General features: G+C 45.7%; 2 pseudogenes; both read right to left on the bottom strand.

The window, feature by feature from the left end:
* LOC112070723 (extracellular calcium-sensing receptor-like) overlaps positions 1-11,082 on the bottom strand; it is a 38,178-nt pseudogene extending 27,096 nt beyond the window's left edge.
* A 9,778-nt stretch (positions 11,083-20,860) lies between these two features.
* On the bottom strand, positions 20,861-21,619 carry LOC112070724 (uncharacterized; annotated as a pseudogene).
* Between the last annotated feature and the right edge of the window lie 330 nt (positions 21,620-21,949).

Raw genomic sequence — 21,949 nt, forward strand, 5'->3', positions numbered from 1 at the left:
GACATAGGTTGTGCCAGAGCAAGATTCAGGCCGATACTATGAAGTGGCAGTAGCCTGGAGTTAGCGTGGCGGCGGGATAATGACAGGGAGTCTGGGTGTTGTGGCTGTGTGTGTGTGTGTGGGTGTGTGTGTGTGTTGTGTGTGTGTGTGTGTGTGTGTGTCCGCAGTGGTGTGTGTGTGTGTGTGTGGTGTGTGTGTGTGTGTGGTGTGTGGTGCTGTGTGTTGGGGTCTGTTCAGATGCCTGTTTGACCTCTCCAGTTCCATTGCGTACCTGCCTAGACAACCTGGAACGTTCAACTCCTCTTCCTCTTCCCCTCAATCCTTCCTCTCTCTCTCGCCGTCCGAAGCTCGGCTCGTTTTATTGCATCTTGGAGCCTTGAGGGCTCACGTCGAAGGCTGCGGGAATTGTCCGTTACTTAGCAGGACTTGTCTATTAACACGTCCGTCAGACTGTGTGTGGCGGTGAGTGTCTGTGACGCGCACGTAACAAACGTGTGTGTGTACTAATGGACAGCGCTTGTCTATAACCCCTGGTTGCTGTCCGTAGCTCCCCAGCTCCGCGCCCCTCTCCTCCCATCTCGTCCGTGGCATGGGGGGGGGGATCATCGGGTCCCAGTCCCGGCCGCTGGTTGTCCGCGCGGTGTGTCACCTGTGTCCTGCTGCGACGAGTGATGTGATCTTAGTCCTTCTCCGATCCTATACGACTGGCATTTGGCTCTCGGCCTCTTCCCACCCCTGAATGTGCATGCTCAGTCCACCACAGCCGATATCGCGATTGGAGGTTAACGCCAACACCTGAAGAGAGACGCGATATTCCGACAGGCAGCCAGATTCAGGCCGATAACTGAAGTGGCAGTTAAGTCCGCTGGAGTTAGGGCGGTGGCTGTCGCGGGAATAATGACAGGAGGCCTGTGTGTGATGTGTTGTGTGTGTGTGTGTGTGTGTGTGTGTGTGGTGTGTGGGTGTGTGTGTGTGTGTGTGGTGTGGTGTGTGTGTGTGTGTGTGTGTGGTGTGTGTTGTGTGTGTGTGTGTTTGTGTGTGTGTGTGTGTGTGTGGTGGTTGTGTGTGTGTGTGTTGTGTTGCGTTGCGTTGCGTGCGTGGTGCCCGTGTGTAGTTGCGTGCCTGTGCGCTTTTGGGTGCTTGTCTACATAAACAATAAGTACAGAGAAAGAACAGAGGCAGTGACGTTTGACATCAGAGGTTCCAGTGTGTTATTAGGCTTTTGGTGTGTGTTAAGAAGGGAGAAGCCATGAAGTAAGCAAATTGTCAGTACATCTGTTCCTGTCTGGTCTAAACTATTTCTCTCATTTGCCTTTACATGTTTTGCGCAAGATACAGCACCTGCACTTCAAGGGTCATCCTGGTAGCATCTTGTTAATTAGAATCAGTTATCTGAGAGCCCAGATTAACCCTAACCCTTAGATATAGGGCAGTTTCCCTGACACAGTGTCTACGAATAACCCCTAGTTCCGTTGGTCTAGAGAGCACCTGTCACTTCAGCTCTACCTGGGGATTCTCCATTGATCATTGTGTTTAGTCAGGATCGAGGCTTAATCCTTTGTTCCCGGGAAACAAACCCGAAGTACTTTCTTTGAAGGAGCACAGCCGTTCTGAGTCTGAGCATGTGAGGGTCAGGATGAGAGGGGAGTCAAGATGTTGCGCCCTTTGGTTGACAGGTTAGACTTTTAGCCTCTAATGTGTGGGCTGTCTCTCGTGGACAATGGTCCTGGGTACTGCTTGTCCAGCTCCCTGGCAATTGAATAGGATTAACACATCGATCTAGTTCGCAGTAGGCCTTGGACGCGCGATGGCGCTGCTGTTGGTCATCAGTCTATAGGCTGGCCTCTTTTCCACGCTTGGCTGACTCGTTCCCCTTTCCTCTCTCTCTCTCTCTCTCGTCTCTCTCTCACGACGTTCTCGGGTCCCAGTCGAGATGGATCTACATCTGATATGACCTGGTATGGCTTCTCATCTCTCTCTCCTCTCTCTCTCTCTCCTATGTGGTGGCTATCTCTTGTTAGACTCCCTCTCTTAGACGCCCAAGTCCTTCTCCTCGATCAAGCTCTCATCTTCTGTTCTCTGGCTTCACTCCACGCCTGTCTCTCCCGTCCCCTCTCTCTCTCTAGTCTCTCTCGTGCCGCTCTCTCTCCACTCCCTCCTCTCTCTCTATGTCTCTCTCGCCCACACCCGAGCCTTTACTCTTCTCTCGCTCTTCATCTCGTCTCTGCTGCTCTCTCCTACCTCCCCCCCCTCTCCTCCATCTCTCGCCTCCCCCCATTCTCTCTCTTCCCTCCTCTCTCCATCTCGTCGCTCTTCCTATCTCTCTCTCTCCCCCTCTCTCTCTTTCTCTCTCCCTCCCTCCTCTCTCTTCTCCCGCCCCCCTCTCTCTCTCCCTCTCTCTCACAGCACCCGTCGTCCTGGTTCTGTTCTTCTCCCCCACCCCTCTGGTCTTCGATTCTGTTCTTCCTCTTTCCTCTCTTTCTCTCTTCTCTCCCCCCGCTCCCCTCCTCTCTGAGGGTCAATGACTGTGTGTGTTTGGGATCAGGCCGTTCTGGGTTGTAGATAACAACCCTGTTAGAGGCATTAGCCTTGTTTGTCCTATCAGTGTAAAACCTGGGATTAAGTCCTAGCTTCAGGGGACGAACACACTTAGCAGATCGTGTCTGGATTTTTTATGTGTGTGCTGTCCTGGCTACAATGTCTTCTGTATGCTTTCTGCAGTACTTTATTCTACTACTTCACATGGAAAGACCTCTACTTATCCAGAAACCTCTACTATCCAGATACAGACTTCTATCTATCCAGAATACAGACCTCTAACATTCCAGAATACAGACTTCTACTATCCAGATACCGACTCTACGTCCGAGAATACAGACTCGTACTATGCAGAATACAGACCTCTACTATCACAGAGTACAGACTTCCTCTATATCATGAAGTAAGCAGACTTGCCTGACTATCGCAGCACTACAGATCTCTAACTACTCAGCAGGAATACAGACGTTCTAACTATACAGGAATACAGAACCTCTACTACCCCGATACAGACTTCTACTATACAGAATACAGACCTCTAACTATCCAGAGAACAGACATCTACATCCAGAATCTCAGCAGCACTTCGACTATCCAGGAATTACAGACCTTGCCGTTACTATCAGAATACAGACTTACAGTCCAGCAGAAGTCAAAGACCTCTACTATTGAAACAGACCGTCTAACGATCCTGTGAGTACAGACCCTCTACGGTCCAGAGAGCGACAGACCTCTCTATCTGGCAGAATATCAAACAGTCTATCTATCCAGAAGGTTACAGACCTCTACTATCAGAATAACAGACGCTTCGCGGGGACTATCCAGGAGTGACAGACCTCTACTGATCCAGAGTACAGTCTGCTAGGTGATGCTATCCAGAATGACTGATCCTCGACTATCCAGGAGTACAGACCGTCCTACAGACCTCAGACTATCCCAGAGTACAGGACCTCTTACTATCAAGCAGAGTACAGACCTCTTACTATCAGAGTACAGACCTCTACTATCAGATATCAGCCTCGCATCCAGAGTAGAGACCTCTACTAATCCAGAGTACAGACCTCTACTCCAGAATACAGACCCTCGACTATCCAGAAGTACACTCCTCTATCAAGACGATCGGACTATCCAGAGTATCAGAACAATTGGATGCCGTACTAGCGATCGTCAGAGTAAGAGGACTCTGTCTGTACTTATCGCAGAGTACTGACCTCTACTAATGATCCGGTGTTGGCTGAGGAAATATCAGACCTCGAATCTATGCCATGTATATGTGACAGACCTCGTAACTTGCCAGGTACCAGACGGCGTCGGACTATCAGAGTACAGAACCTCCTATTTGCTGTCTTCAGTTTCTGATGTTTACCTAGAGACATGACGGTGACCCTCTACTATGGGGTCATATACGAGAAGTACCGCGAAGAGTAACCTCGTACTATTCCCGGCGCGAAGTTATCAATAATATCGCCCGAGCTGGATCCATATGAAGTACTGTGCGAGCTAGAGCGGCGATTAAGATGTCCCAGAGGTAGGTACAGAGACTGTCTACTATCCAGAACAGCTCTAATCCAGATTCGTCCTGTCGCTATCCCAGAACAACCTCTACTAATCCAGAAATACAGACATCTACTATCCAAATTACCAGACCTCTACTTATCCAAGAATACAGACCTCTACATATACCAGGGTACAGACCTCTACTATCCAGAAAGCAGACCTCTACTATCCAGAATACAGACCTCTACTATCCAGAGTACAGACACTATTTTTACTTCTGCTGCCTGTCTGTTCGTGTGGAAACCGCAGTTTAAAGAGTGAACCAAGGAGTGAATGTGCTGGTGAGAGAGAGGGAGGAAGTGAGAGGGAGGCCGGAGGAAGAGGGGAGAGGGGGCTGTGGGGGTGATGATGACTGGTCTAGGGTAAAGGTCAGCCCCTTAGCCATGGTTTACTCTGCTCTGGGAGCCAGTCACGACCCGGTCAGCGGAGGTTCAGGTGTCACTGGATAATGGCTGAGTGACGGGCCGAGACCACTCTCCTCCTCTATCCTATGTGGAATCTTCAACCCCCCCCACAAGCCTCCATAAACTAAACATTACACAGCGTTTCACTCAGCAGGCTAGCAGACTGTGGTAGCACCTGGAATTGATGTATTCAGTCTACACTCAACACTGTGTCCTGCCTAACACACTTTATCAACACCGGAACACACCACACACACAACCGACACACACACACACACACACACACACCCACACACACACACACAACACACACACACACACACACACACACACACACCACACACACACACACAACACACACACACACACACACGACACACACACACACACACACACACACACACCACACAACACTGTTGTATGGGGTGTGTGTGAAAGTGGTTTGTGTTAGACTGTGTCATGAGGACTTACTGCTGATTACAGCGTTGACCAGGCCAGAAAGCTAGAGTGTCTGGAGGCTAAATATGGTCAATGATGTCATATGCTTTGTGGAGCATGGTTGACTATGTCATAATGCTCCATATTGACAGAGCAACTATAGAATTATAAAGCTATATCATAATAAGATTGAAACCCTCTAAGCTACGGGGGATCTCTTCCTACAATCTTGCACCGATTCCCTTCACTTTCGCTCAAAGGAAGCGTGTATGTCCTCTTGCATCCAGCTGACAGTTAATACTCAGCTGCGTTTCTATTTTGTTATTTTTCACAGATTTTGTGTTGGGAATATCGGTATCCTAGCATACTATGCTGTCACATATAATAATTAAGCATTTGTTGGCAATTTACACCAGTAGCCTGGGCCGTCGTTCTCACGTAACAGTAGGCCTATCAAACCAGAACCAACGACAACAGTTAGTGCCTATCAAGACCAGACCAACGACAACAGCCTAGGCTATCAACAAAGACAACGACAGTAGGCCTTCACCGACCAACGACAAAGAAGCCTATAAACCAGATCAACACACAGAAGGCCTATCAAACCAGACCAACGCAAGAGCTACAACCAGACACGACAACAGTAGGCCATAAACCAGACAAGACAGTAGGCCTATCAAACCGAGACAACGACAAACGAAAGGGCCTATCAACCGAGACCGACAGAGACGAGGCCTATCAAACAGACCCAACACCATAACAGAGGCCTATCAAACCGAGAACCAACAACAGTAGGCTATGCAACCAAACCAAGACACAGAAGGCCTATAAACCAGACCAACGACAAAGAAGGCCCTAATCAAAACAGACAAACGACAACAGAAGGCTATCAAACCAGACCAACAACGACAACAGTAGGCCTATCAAGACACAGACCAACAACTAGTAGGCCATTCAAACCAGACAACGACAACGATACAGAACAGAAGCTAAAACAGTATCACAAACGCAAAGACCAAACAGACCAAACAGAGGCTATCAAACCAGAACCAACGCAGTAGCCTATCAAACAGACCAACGCAACAGAAGGCCTATCAAACCAGACCAACGACAACAGAAGCTTATCAAACAGACCACGACAACGAAGGCCTATCAAACAAGACCAACAACAGTAGGCCTATCAACCAGACCAAAGACAACAGATGGCCTATGAAACAGACCAACGACAAACCAGAAGGCCTATCAACCAGACCAAACGACAACAGAAGGCGCTATCAACCAGACCAAGACAACAGTAAGGCCTATCAAACAAGACGCACAACAGAGGCCTATCCAACGCAGACAACGACAACAGAAAGGCCTATCAAACAGACCACGACAACAGAAGGCCTACGAAACCAGACACATACGACAACAGTAGGCTATCAAACCGACCAGACAAATGAGGCTATAACCAGACAAACAGAAGCTATCAAACCAGACCACAACATGTTAGGCCTATCAAAACCAGGACTGACAACAGAAGGCCTATCAAACGCAGACCAACAACAGTAGCCTATCAAAACCAGACAAAGCGACAAAGAAGGCCTATCAAACCAGACCAAACGACATACAAAGGCCTATCAAGCCAGACCAACGATCAACAGAAGGCCTATCTAACCAGACCAACAACAGTAGGCCTATGAAACCGACTGACAACCAGAAGGCCTATCAAACCAGACCAACAACAGAAGGCCTATCTGAACCAGACCAACGACAACAAGAAGCCCTATCTAAGCCAGACCAAGCGACAAACAGATAGGCCTTCAAACCAGACAACAACAGTAGGCCTATCAAACCAGACCACAACACGTAGGCCTATCCAAACCAAGACTGACAACAGAAGGCCTATCAAACCAGACAAACAAACAGTAGGCCTACAAACGCACGACTGATACACAGAAGCCTATCAAACCAACCAATCAACAGTAGGCTGATCAAACCAGTGACATAAAAGCATCCAACAGGCGCTGTCAGAACCATACACCAGAACCTACAACAGAGCTGACGAGCAGTCTAACCAGACCAAACACGTAGGCTATCACAGCCAGACTGACACAGAGCCTATCACAGCACCGTGCCTATCAAACCAGACAGACAACAGATAGGCCTATCAAACACAGAAGCTATCAAACCAGAGCCTACAAATTCCAGGCATGACAACCAGACTGCTATCAACTACCACGACCTATGCTCTATGCAAACCAACTGACAACAGATGGCCTATCAAACCACCACTGACACAGAAGGCGGACCTATCAAACCAAGACTGAACAACGAGAAGCCTACTCAAACGCAGACGCAGCAACAGAAGGCCTATCAAACCAGCAAACGACCACAGTAGGCCTATCATAACCAGACTGACAACAGTAGCCTATCACAATAAACAAGCAACCGACTAACAACAGAAGGCCTATCAAACAGATGACAACAGGACAGGCCATCAACAGACTGACACAGAGCCTATCAAAACCAGACTATCAACAGAAGCTACAAACCAGACTAGACAACCGTAGCTATCAGACCAGACTCGACAACTTCCTAACCTATTCTAATTGTAACAATCAATGACAAATTGCCAAAAATAATTTGCTATATTTAGTCTGCATGAAATTGCTTTGCGGGGGGGTTATGAGTGAACGATTCTGTAATGGTTGCAGTCCACAAAGATGGAATTGCATTGAATCAATATGTATCAGCTCCATTAATTTACCACCCATTACGGTGGGAGCTGCTACGCGAAGTTAATGTGATCTCTGTGAAAGAAACCCTTGACCATTGCTGACCATGTCATAATTCTAGTGTTCACAGGTTACCATGGTTAGTGATGTCATAATCACTTGTCCAATGTGGTGGACTCTGTCTTAATGCTCCATTCAATAGATCAGCCATTGCCCATTGCTGACCAGGTCATAAAGCCAAAGTGTCGATAGGTTAACCAATGTTGACCACATGTCAGGATGTTTTGACCGGGGTTGATCGTGTCGTGACTTGCATTTAGGTTGACCGTTCCTGATGATATCATAACTGTGTCATAAAATTTTGGGATAATATCCTTATTTCACCACCACCTGTTGTTCTGTTGGATTGCTGGGGAACTGTGAATACACACTTAAGCTACAGACACAGGTGTGTAAGAGAGAGAGAGAGAAGAGAGAGAGAGAGAGAGAGCGAGACGAGAGAGAGAGAGAGAGAGAGAGAGAGGAGAGAGAGAGAGGAGAGAGAGAGAGAGAGAGAGAGAGAGAGAGAGAGAGAGAGGAGATAGAGAGAGAGAGAGAGAGAGAGACGGGTTAATAGAGAGAAGAGCAGAGGGAGAAGAGAGAGAGAGCAGAGAAGAGAAGAAGAGGAGAAAAAAAGCAAGATTTGTGACCTGTTGCCAACAAGAAAGGGCAACCAGTGAAGAACAAACACCATTGTAAATACAACCCATATTTATGCTTTATTATTTAAACTGTGTCTTAACCATTTGTACATTGTTACAACCTGTATATATAAATATAACATTTGTAATGTCTTTATTGTTTTTGAAACTTCTGTATGTTAATGTTTACTGTTAATTGTATTGTTTATTTCACTTTTGTATAATATCTACCTGCACCTTGCCTTTGCAATGTTAACACATGATGTTTCCCATGCCAATAAAGCCCCTTGAATTGAATTGAATTGAATTGAGAGAGGAGAGAGAGAGAGAGAGAGAGAGAGAAGAGAGAGAGAGAGAGAGGAGAAGGCAGAGAAGGGCAGACAAACACACACAGCAGGCAAGCAGGGAAATCTAGTGAAGTAGAGTGCTTAAGGCATTCATATCAACCCCACAAAAGTCTTCAAAAAGCAACCCACTACTGGAACAGTACTGTCCAGAATGCACTCTTTAGAGAGCAGACAGGAAGTTCTAACAGAGAGATGCCACCAACTGTTCAGCTTAATAAACGCGAATATGTTGATCTCATTGCATAAACCATGATTGTTCCCAAGGCACGTCAGTCCCGTAAAGGTTTAAAGGGAAGCTATTCTAATCAGAGCCTCTTTATCAACAGCACTCAATAAGGTCAACTGGTGTCACAACATTCACACACAGGGAGGTGTTGTGTATGTGTGTGTGGGGGGCTCTTCTTGTCTACCTTCATTCTCTCCCTTTCTGTATCTCTCTCTTTCTCTGTCATCTCATTTTGTCTCATTTTGTGCTAGTGTAACACACATATTCTCAAACATACACACATGCTCCCTCTCTCTCTCTCCTCTCTCTCTCTCATCTCTCTCTCCCCATTAAGCTCTCCTGCGCTCTCTTCTCTCTCTCTCTCTCTCTCCTCTCTCTCTCTCTTCTCTCTCTCTCTCTCTCTCTCTCTCTCTTCTCTCTCTCTCTCTCTCTCTCTCCTCCTCTCTCTCATCACTTCTTCTCGCTCTCACACACATACATACACACACATACACAAACACACACACGCACGACACAGTGGCATGTGACGGGTGATCCTTGGGCCATCGGCTGTATTGATTATTGGGCCTGAGGAGGCTTGTGGGAGCGGCAGCAGTAATTAGCCTTTTTGGTGTGGATTAGCTGAGAGAAAAGGTCACCCACTCAACATTACTGGCAGGACAGGGAGGAGGGGGGAGGAAGGGGAGGAGGGTGGAGGAAMGGTGGAGGAGGGGGAGGAGGGGGGAGAAGGAGAGGTGGCTGGACCCTAGATGGGATGACCATGATAGGCAGGGTCCATATACAGCCACTTGTTTTGTAACACAATGACTCACACTTGTTAATTCATACACTCGTATAAACGATACATTCACATTTAGTTGTTAAATGTTTTGTCTATTGCGAAGACGGCCTGTACACCCCTTCTTTTGAAGCTGTAGAGCTCCACCATACTGTGTCTTATGTGAATGTCTCTCTCTCTTCCTCTCTCTCTCGTTCTGCAGGATGAGATGGGTTCACAACCTGTAGTCCAGGGTTCAGAGTGTTTCTGAGAAGGTCATGACCCCCAGAGTGTAACCTGGACKAACATCTCTGACAGAGGCTTCTGGCTGCAGAGGGAAATGGAATGTTCCTTTTATTTTTTTATTTTTTTTAAATGTCCTCACATGTTTTCTCAGAGTAGAAAACATGTCTAACTAAACCTAACTAACCCTAAKCCTAGCTCAATGTTGATGAGGAACTAAGGTGTTTGTAGAAAGTGTGTTTAGTTAGCTAGTCATCAGTGTATAGTCTATAGTGGGGACCTATGTGTGTTACTTGTCATTTAGAGGATTATATAAATGGAATTTACCCTAAAAGCTGTTAGAAATATACTGGTGTACTGAAATATGTACAACAATGTCATGAAATATCTCCATATATTAATGAAGAACTGTAGGGGAATCTGTTTTTAACAATTTAGCTGTTTAATCATTTACATTCTCCCTCCTACATCATGGCTATAACTGGACTCAAATATAGGATTACTGACTTAAATACAAACTACTGAACAAAAATATAAACGCAACATGCAATCATTTCAAAGATTTTACTGAGTTACAGTTCATATAAGGAKATCAGTTAATTGAAATAAATAAATTAGGCTCTAATCTCTAGATTTCAGTAGTAGTACTGGCAGTAGGAATACAGATATGCATCTGTTGGTCACAGATACCTTTAAAAAAAAGTAGGGGCGTGGATCAGAAAACCAGTCAGTATCTGGTGTGACCAGAATTTGCCTCATGAAGCACGACACTTCTCCTTCACATAGAGRTGATCAAGCTGTTGATTGTGGCCTGTGGAATGTTGTTCCACTCCTCTTTAATGCGAAGTTGCTGGATATTGGCGGGAACTGGWACACGTTGTTGTACACGTCAATCCAGAGCATCCCAAACYTMTTCAATGGGTGACATGTATGGTGAGTATGCCGTCCATGGAAGAACTGGGACATTTTCAGCTTCCAGGAATTGTGTACAGATCCTTGCGACATGGGGCCGTGCATTATCATGCTGAAACATGAGGTGATGAATGACACGACAATGGGTCTCTGGATCTCGTCACGGTATCTCTGTGCTTTCAAATTGCCATCTATAAAATGCAACTGGGTTTGTTGTCTGTAGCTTATGCCTGCCCATACCTTAACCCCACCGCCACCATGGCGCTCACCCACACYATGTCATACACATGMTCTACGATTGTGAGACCGGTTGGACGTGCTGCCAAATTCTCTAAAACGATGTTGGCGGCAGCTTATGGTATAGAAATTAACATTATATTCCCAGGCAACATTTCTGGTGGACATTTGCAAAATTGCAAACCTTGAGACATCTGTGGCATTGTGTTGTGTGACAAAACTGCAAATGTTAGAGTGGACTTTTCTTGTCCCCAGCACAAGGTGCACCTGTGTAATGATATTGCTGATATTGCTGTTTAATCAGCTTCTTGATATGCCACACCTGTCAGGTGGATGGATTATCTTGGCAAAGGAGAAATGCTCATTAACAGATTTGTAAACAAATTTGTGCTCAACATTTGAGAGAAATACGCTTTTTGTGCATATGGAACATTTCTGGGATCTTTTATTTCAGCTCATGAAACATATGACCAACACTTTACATGTTGKMTTTATATTTTTGTTCWGTGTAGATAGTGTATTACTTGGCAGTACTTGCCTAACCACCATACGATCATTCTACTGTGCATGAGTCAGGGAGAGGGAGCTCAGTGCTTGTGCAAAGCTGCAGCGCTCCTAGTGGAAAGATCATGCAAGCGTCTCAGAACTTATCCTGGCAAAATTACCAGATGGGGAGAGACTTGTGGGTTAACATAATGAGTGTGTATGGGTGTGAGTTGGCACTTCCTGTGTGTGTGTACATGCACGTTCTCCCACCCATACGTGTATAGTTTCTATGCAGATGTGTTTGACCTCTCCAAGTGTATATTGTCTCTCCAATTGTAAAGAAATMAGATGGCTGGACTGAGGAGGGCCCGCGTGTTGCCGGTTCCTGCTCCACCACTTTGTTTTGGCTAGTTTTGCATAAATCTTTACTTTGTTTGCTCATAATGTTCATGCAATAATTTCCTACGACCGACAAACATGAATTGGAGCYTGAATTGGAAGCTACACATGTATATCTCAGCCTCCCAGATCTGGAATAGTACATTCACTCCAGCGGGCTGACCTGTTGCTGCTGACGAAGATGCCAGAAGGCAACGAGGAAGAGGAAGGAAAGGGGGAGTCCAAGCTGAAAAGACCGGCTACACGGCCCCCTCTTCCTACTGTCCTGATGGCTCATGTCCAATCGCTGGAAAAWACACTTTGAGAACTCAGAGCAAGGCTTCAATCAAAGAGGGGGATCAGGGAATGCTGTGTCTTCATTTTTACTGAGACATGGCTTACGGACAATACACTTGACTCTGCTATTCAACCAGACGGCTTCTGGTAAGAGTCGGGGGGATGGGTATGTTTCCTCATYAACAACTCCTGGTGTACCAAAGTTAAAAACATCCACCCAGGACTGAGCCATCAACATTGAGGAATATACATTGTCAGTCACAGGCTTCATTAGGAAATGTGTTGATGACGTTGTACCCACAATAACAATCTGGACACCCCAACCAAAAACCCTGGATGAACGGAAAAACCGGTATCATGCTGCAAGCCCGTACTGCAGTATTCTGTGTCAGCAGAACAAACCKTSATGACTCAGTGGCGTTCGACGTGTACAAGGTAAGCAGGTACGAGCTCCACAAATCCATCTGGGGCGCAAAAAGACAATACAGACTGYAACTTGAATTGATGTTTGACAACTCAGATTTGCGTCGCATGTGGTAAGGACTACAGACTAGCACAGACTACAAAGGAAAATCCACCTGTGCGGTGCCCACCAAAGCCTCCCTCCCAGACGAGCTTAACACAGTCTATGCTTGCTTCGAGGCAGACAATACCGAGCCATCCAGGAAGACTCTAGCTTCTCCGGGACAACCAGGTGCTTTCGATCTTCAAGGCTGACGTGGCGAAAACTCTCAAAGGAGTGAATACTCACAAAGCCCAGATGACATCCCTGGCTGTGTCCTCAGAGTGTGTGCTGACCAGCTGGCGTGCATATTCTCTGACATCTTCATCCTGTTTCTGTCCCAGGCTGTGGTCCCCACATGCTTTAAGGAGACTACCCTTGTCCCAGTGCCCAATAAAAAGAACGTGACATGCCCAAATGACTATCGCCACATCGTGCTCACCTCGGTCATCAGGAAGTGCTTTAAGAGGCTGTCATGGCCCACATCAAGGCCAGCATGCCAGGCACACTGGACCCACTCCAATTGACCTACCGCTCCAACAGATCCACGGAGATACCATTTCCATTGCTATTCATACGGCCGTAACACATCTGGACAAGAGAAACACCTATGTGAGAATGCTGTTCATTAACTACAGTTCAGCATTCAACACTAGTGTTCCCTCCAAACTCGACACCAAGCTCAGAGCCCTGGGTTAAGACACCACAATCTGCAACTGGATCTTGGACTTCTTGACGGGCAGACCACCACAGGCTGTGAGGATTGGCAACAACACCTCCCCCACACTCCCTTTTAACACAGGGCCACCCCAGGGGTGTCCTCAGTCCTCTGCTGTACTTCCTGTTCACCCACAACTGTGTGGCTTTGCACGACACCAACTCKATCTGCAAGTTTGCTGAAGACACCACGGTTGTAGGCCTGATAACCAACAACAACGAGTCAGCCTATAGGGAGGAGGTAAGTGAACTGGCATTGTGGTGTCATGACAACAAACTCTCCCTCAACGTCAGCAAAACAAAGGAGTTGATTGTTGACTTCAGGAAGCAGAGGAGGGAACATGCCCCAATCCACCTCAATGGTACTGTAGTAGAGAGAGTCATTTGTTTTAAGTTCCTCTGCATCCATATCACTGATGACTTGTCATGGACAAACATCACCACCACTGTTGTCAAGAGGGAGCAACAGCATCTCTACGTCCTAACACGGCTGAAGAAATTCGGAATGCTGCCCCGGTTCCTCTCCAAATACATCCGCTGCATCATCGAGAGRATCCAAACCAGTTGCATCACGGCCTGGTACGGGAATTGCTTTGTCCATGACTGCAGCGGGTGGTGACGACGACCCAGTTCATCACTGGGCCATTGCTTCCACCCATCCTGGACATTTACTGGAAACGGTGCTTGAGGTAGGCAGGCAGCATCATCAAGGACCCCCACACAGCCCAGCCATGAACTGTTTTCTCCCTTACCATTTGACAGACGGTATCGGAGCATGAGGTCTGATACCAACAGGCTCACAGAACACTTGAACTGGACTGACCCCCTGCACTGATTCTCTGCACCTTAGCACACATCACAACTGCTGCTACCAGCCTCCTGTTACCCTGCTCAATTCAAACACTTTCCCCATCCCTCCTTCCCCAATACACTTGGAAATATTGTACTATAAATTGTGCCTTCCTGTATTATACTTATGSTAAAATGTAGATTATATTCTACTGCCATTTACTTTATGTTTGTATTCTTATCTTTTACTATTTCTTATTGTTGTTGATTGTCGAGAAGGAACCTGCAAATATGCATTTTGTTGGACTATGTATACCATGCATATATCCCATATACTCGACTAAAAAAACTTGAAACTGTCTCTCCAAGTGTGTACAGTATATTGTCTGTAAATGTCAGTGAAGATGCCAGGGAACACAGACATGAAGAAGTGTATTGGTCTGCTGCCTGTCTGTCTGTGGATGAGAGGCGACAGAGCAAGACACCATACAGGTAAAGGCCAAACAAACAGAGGATCAGTTCCAACAGCCAAAACCAACCACAACCAMCCACAACCAGCCAAAACCAGCCACAACCAACCACAACCATCCACAACCAGCCACAACCAGCCCAAAACCAAGCCAGAAAACCATCCAGACCACCACAAGAACCATCCACAACCAGTCCACAACCAAGCCACAACCAACCACAAACCATCCACCAACCACCACAACCAGCCACAACCATCCACAACCAGCCAAAACCAGCCACAACCAGTCCACAACCAGCCACAACCATCCACAACCAGCCAAAACCAGACCACCACAACCAGCCAAAACAGCCAAAACCATCCAAAGACCCAAGCCACAACCATCCACAACCATCCACAACCAGCCACAACCATCCACAACCAGCCACAACCATCCACAAACCAGCCACAACCAGCCACAACCATCCACCAAACCAGCCAACCACAACCATCCACACCATCCACAACATCCACAACCAGCCAAAACCAGCCACAACCAGCCAAAACCAGCCACAACCAGCCACAACCAAAACCCAGAGAAGAATTAAGTTATCCCTAGACATTGATCTGAGGTCAGTTAGCTTTTTTGCTTTGTAATGGTTATGATTAAGATTAAGTTAAGGAAAGCTAATCTCAGATCTGTGCCTAAAGAATATTTCTACTCGGAGGCCAAAACTTTCTTTGAGCAACTCTCCTCCCCTTCCCCACACAAAATATACATGAAAATATTAATTCTGTTATTGTTAAATATGTAAATTTATAGCAGGATAGAGAAAGTCACCTTGAAGCCACCTACAAGAGTTTAAAAGGCTGTGTTGCCCTTGGGAAATGGAAGTATGTACATTTATATAATTTGATATGTAACCTAAACTTGTTTGTGTAATGTTTGAAAATTGTGTTGATTTGTTGCATTATATATTGGGACTGTAGATTCAGTTGTCATAGTAGTAGGTTGGTGGGATTTTGCTTGGATTTTGTAGCTTGGATAGTTGTGTTATGATTTTGTTGCCATGGTATTAATGCGTGGCTAAGTTGACGTGACCTCACCAGGGTAGACCCAGAATAGACCAAGCATAGACCCTTTCAGAGGAGTCTATCTGGACTCTGCAGGGATCCTGCATTCCAGAGTTCACCAGGGGGTCAAAAGTGTCACCACATACATCACAGCTGTAGCAGAATGGCACACACGGTTGCCATGGCAATCGGCCATTTTTGCTGCAACAGAAGAGAAACAGACAGACACAAGGATTGTGTGTGTGTGTGTGTGTTTCCCTCTCACCAAGGCACCTGTGTGTGTCTTCCTTGTTTGATTTCTGTAGGCTATCTGTGTTCTCAGRTGCTCTCCACTGAACCAGGAAAAGGGGAGCTAATATGAGGATGGTGTACGATTAGACCGTTTTGGACCCTGGAAACATTTTGTTTTCAACATTACTGCTAGATAAAGGTAGCACTCCTTCTCTGTTGTCTTATATACCATAACTGTAGTGATGAAATATCCATGGTGAGAGTCCGTCATCACCCCATCAACAAAGCAACCGTACCCTTCCTAAATGTTCCAACATCCCAATGGAAAACTGCCTGTTTCCCTGGTAACRAAACCCGCTRGCTTTGTCATGGAATGAAGGCGGTGGAYGCTGGGGGGCCGGGGGGCACGACATCACACTGACCTCTGCCTGACCTCTAGGTGTGGGCGCTGATTGGTTTCCTGTTCTTCCAGACCAAGCATTCTGATTGTCTCTCCGCGAGCACAAAGACGAGGTTTACTAAATATAACGTTCACTACTTAGAGTATGGAAAATACAGGATGGGGATTCCTTTCTTAACTTATTCTAGATGTGTGAATGTCTGATAGAGGTGTACATACACAGATTTCAGTGGCAAATGTCCTAACAGAGAATGTTCTTGGTATGTATTTTAGAGACTTGAGGTGCTGTTTGCTTGAACTCCTCAAACACTCACTGTGGAAGACATTCTGCCCTCTACTGCCCCTAGAGGAGGAGAGAGRGAGAGAGAAAGAGATCAGGGAGAGAGAGAGAGAGTGACACAAATAATAAAAGAGAGAAAGAGAAAGAAAGAAAAAGTGAATGGAGAGAAATAGAGCACCAGGAGATATAGACAGTGTTTACAGGGGGAAGAGCAGTAAGATGGTGATAAGGAAGCAATAGCGTTGGAGAAAGGAAAGAAACACAGAGAGAGGAGGGGGGAGGTACAGTRGTGGCCAAAAGTTTTGAGAATGACACAAATATTAATTTCCGTCATTAATTTCCATGTATTTTTTTCTTCAGGGAAGAACAATAAAGGCTAGAAAAACTCCATATGATTAGCCCTACTGTCTCTCTCTCAATGCCTCCATCCACCATCTCCCTACCTCCATCGCCTTACCAAGCATCTCGAATGGCAGCTGCCGTGTGAGACAGCAGTGGAAGGCATTGCATCACAGTACAAGAGCGTCACTGTAGTACCTGGTTCGAATCCAGGCTGTATCACATCCGGCTGTGATTGGGAGTCCCATAGGGCGGCGCACAGTTGGCAAAGCGTCGTTCGAGTTAAGGCTTGGCCGAAGTAGGTCGTCATTGTAAATTATAATTTGTAGTTAACTGACGTGCCTAGTTAAAAAGTTTTTTTTTAAACAGCTACGTGAAAAAATGATCAACTGCCATTTTATTTCAATTTGCTCCTGTCATTGTTATCTGTATTTCCTTCCAGCTCTGTTCGTCATCTGGCTATAATCTCTTTTGGATTCCTATTGATGATATCACAGACTCTCTATTGTTCTATTATGTTTATGGAATCAGGCTGATGCTGTTGTGGGTTTAGCGGTTTGTGCTGAATAGACCCTGTCACATGGGCAGCGATACCATCTGATTTGATAAAGAGGACTATGACAGAATAATACGCATTATCTTAAAGTGTGTGTGTGTTATCAGATGTATTTTATTTACCAGCCCATATTAAATACATTACAATCGCTATTATCTACATGTAATGAACAGCACGCACGCCTCTTGCTTAACAGTATATTGTCTTCGCTCACAAAACCTTATTGGTAATTGATCTTGAGTCCTTTGTCAAACATTTTTGAAAGCCCTCTTGAAAAAACCTTAGCCAGCTGTACCACTGAAAAATAAATTTGAAGGCGTGGGTTGGTCGTATTTCAAGATGAGGGGTTAGTTGTACCTATTGAACCCAGTTACATACAGTAGTCTCTTCAGTCTGTGTGAAGGGTGAAGGGAAACTGTAGGGTCAGTCTGTGTGAAGGGGGAGCAACTGTGGATCAGTCTGTGTGAAGGGGAGAACTATGGTCAGTCTGTGTGAAGGGGGAGAACTGTGGATCAGTCTGTGTGAAGGGAGAACTGTGGGTCAGTCTGTGTGTGAAGGGGGAGAACTGTGGATCAGTCTGTGTGAAGGGGGAGAACTGTGGATCAGTCTGTGTGAAGGGAGGAACTGTGGTCAGTCTGTGTGAAGGGGGAGAACTGTGGATCAGTCTGTGTGAAGGGGGAGAACTGTGGGTCAGTCTGTGTGAAGGGGGAGAACTGTGGATCAGTCTGTGTGAAGGGGGAGAACTGTGGTCAGTCTGTGTGAAGGGGAGAACTGTGGATCAGTCTGTGTGAAGGGGGAGAACTATGGGTCAGTTGTGTGAAGGGGAGCACTGTGGGTCAGTCTGTGTGAAGGGAGAGAACTATGGGTCAGTCTGTGTGAAGGGGGAGAACTATGGGTCAGTCTGTGTGAAGGGGGAGCACTGTGGATCAGTCTGTGTGAAAGGGGAGAACTGTAGCGCAGTCTGTGTGAAGGGGGAGAACTGTAGGTCAGTCTGTGTGAAGAGGGAGAACTATGGGTCAGTCTGTGTGAAGGGGGAGAACTATGGGTCAGTCTGTGTGAAGGGGGAGCCATGTGGGTCAGTCTATGTGAAGGGAGAGAACTATGGGTCAGTCTGTGTGAAGAGGGAGAACTATGGGTCAGTCTGTGTGAAGGGGGAGCGCTGTGGGTGTGAACGGGGTTAGATGTATGATGTCAAACAGACATATTTATATTAATCTAACACTCCGGGAGAAGAAGGAGGGTTCACCTTATTTAAGAACCAGGAAACAAAACAATATCCGAACGTTCTGTTTTGTAGAGGACTTCCTTTGTGGCGCTCTTGCCGTTTCGCAAACATTAGCTAGCAAGCTCAAAATGTTGTGCCATCATTCCAAGAAAAACCTTTCAAAGRCGAATGGCAAGTCTGTGCCACATCCACAGATCACTCTGGAGTGGGAGGACAATATGAAAAAATGTCACATATCACCTACGAAGACACCTTCAAACATTTAGTCTCTCGGAGTGGCTGGGTCAGAGATGAGGAGCTACAAAAGCACAGAGGCATATCAATACCTCCACAGCGGCAAAGTTGGGCGGGTGCTTATTCACTGTRTTGAGGATGACAAAGWAAAACACATCATCATTCTGTCTGGATTCTTGTATCATCTGTTGGCACGGTGGCAACTGCAGGGTGTTCTTGTGTTACAGGGCAGYGTAAGTATTGCAGTCATGCAGCTGTAATACTATGGAAGGTAGCTAGCTCGCTGGCTTTTTGTTTATCATAACCCTTTCTATGACTGACACGTTGACGTTAGCTAGTTACTTAGCTAGCTAGCTAATTGTGATGATACCATATCACTGACCAGAACTGACAACGTTAACTATTACAACATGCGCACACAGTTCTTGGTTTTAATGGCTCATTGTGTAAGTATATCAGTCTAATCTTGAATGGCAATGAGGTAGGTACAGAAGCAAGGTGAGTTTTACAATCAAATAGGAAATTACCAACCTAAACCTACTAGTTAAAAGGGAATTGTGTAAACTAGCCAACTGTGAACACCATGTAAACTAATGTTCTGTACTATAATTGACTATTGTAACAGTAGTGTTTTGGTGAAGGTGCAGAATGCTGTGTATGGAGGGTTGACAGGGGTGGCCTGTACAGATGAGCAATGCCAGTGGAACTCAGGGACGCAGRGGACAAACCAAGTGAACTCAGGGACAAACCAAGTGAAGAGTTCTCTGACAGCACCCTAGCCACTTCTCCATCTCTACCTCCAGCTCCTGTGTACCACTCCCACAARGCACTTAAGAAGAGTTTGGAAGGGGCCAATGTTCCAGCTCAGTCATCAGGTTCCAGCAGCATTCACACAGCTACAGAAGCCTCATGGTGAACACGGCATCAACATGCAGTGTCAGAAATGCTTGTCATTTTATGACGTTTAAGTTAAGCTGGAGGAGTGTAATGTGCCAGCTTGGAGGAGGTCACTAAAGCACAGAGTGCCTCCCATGCCTGGTTTGACGCACGTAAACTTCGGATGAATTCCAGTCAGGCYGACTGTCCAAATATGTTCATCTATGTGGTATCTAGGGGCCTAATACTTCCGTGTTTTTAAATAGTTCCTATATTTTGTGCCTTGTAAAGCTCTCTGTRAGCTCTACCTTATTATCCAAGCACAYCTCTTGATTGCTGTTTTTTTCTGTCTTCATATGCACATTTACCTGATTATATTTGTATAATTCTCTGTGTTTTTTTTWATGTCTTGCCTTGTACAGCGCTCTTCATACATGTTTATCTAATGCCTACGGATAACTCCTTATGATATAGGAATATGTTTTATTGTACCTTGTATAGCTCTTTCTTTTCATATGACACTTCATGAACTTACCTCAGCATACCATCATTCATCTTGCACTTGGCAAATGATGGTGTTAAGAAAAACACTACGAAATTCAGCTTTGTTGACATTTTCTTTGATACTTAACATTTTGAAATGAAGGACTAGGAGGCACGTCTAAGGGTTTCAAATGTGTTTTCAGTTTGATTCTGGGTTTGGTTTTAAAAGGGCAAGAAAACAGTATGGCACTTCATAAACAGTTGTCTTCCCTCTTGGTCTGTTAGAGACATGTTGGTGTTGAAGAAAATGTATTTGAAATAGATTGAAGAAGGGATGATAGCTGCACCTATTGGATGCRTGTAATTATCAGGAAGTTACAGTACATTTTTAATGTAGGAACATTAAAATGATTCAGATTCAATTGGAAACTATATATACACACAGTATATAAAGTTACATTTCATATGTATGAACATTCTCACTGCTCACTCGGCATCCTCATGGATGATCTCACCWTGCATGTTAACAAGGGCTGCACAGATTCTAAGGACTTTGTCCATTTTGTGCGTCAGGTTGATGGGAACAGTCTGGGKGAGGATTGTGAACACCTTGAGTCATCTGATAACTCTCTCAACATGTATACGTACATTAGCTATCCTTCTCGTGCTTGTGACATCCTCGGCAGACAGCTGCTCTCCTTTCTGGGTGAAGGCAAGGTTTACCTTCCTCTCATACAGCAGATCTRGGATGGTGAAGCCSCTGTCTGCCATAACTTCATCGCCAGGCCTAAGGTAGTCCAGGAAGCCAGAGTTTTGGGTGATGAACTTGTCACTGRATWTGCCTCCATKTGCAGGAGAAATTAACATAATGAGTCCACATGGAGAAATGGCAACCAAATACTGTAGAGTATTTCTGGAATAATAGTGGCTGTATGACTCCCCTCTGGAATCTAGATTGTGTGCTTTCTGAAGAGTGGTTTCGGAGCAATTGATGATTCAAGTGGTGTTGGGGAACTTCTCTTTGAAGCACTGAGTCATTGTGTTCTGGATTGGCTCCCTCGGCAGCCATGGAATGTAGATCCTCATGTGCTCCTCCATTGTGTCAATCCAGTAGGAAAGGATTCTGCTCACTATTTCCTGGGACACAGCAAAGCATTCAGCAAGATCACCCTGGAGTAGATTCAGCTTCAGCTTCATCAAGGTTATCAGTATTTGATCAGTGATATGTATTTTGAAGTTAGACATGTAGAATTTCTGCAGAAACGCTACATGGTCAAAGACAACACTATGAGGAAGGCCAGGATACAACACTGAGCTAGTGTCATTCTTCAGGATGGTGTGGGTCAATGGCTCTGCACCACCACATATTTTAATTTCACCTTTATTTAACCTCTCTAGGGTATGTGGGACGGTAGCGTCACACCTCGTCAACAGCCAGTGAAACTGCAGGGCGCCAAATCCAAAACAACAGAAATCCCATAATTAAAATTCCTCAAACATACAAGTATTTTACACCGTTTTAAAGATACACTTGTTGTAAATCCAGCCACAGTGTCCGATTTCAAAAAGGCTTCA

This window comes from Salvelinus sp. IW2-2015, unplaced genomic scaffold, assembly GCF_002910315.2.
Source record: "Salvelinus sp. IW2-2015 unplaced genomic scaffold, ASM291031v2 Un_scaffold1405, whole genome shotgun sequence".
In the NCBI taxonomy this organism is placed as follows: Eukaryota; Metazoa; Chordata; class Actinopteri; order Salmoniformes; family Salmonidae; genus Salvelinus; species Salvelinus sp. IW2-2015.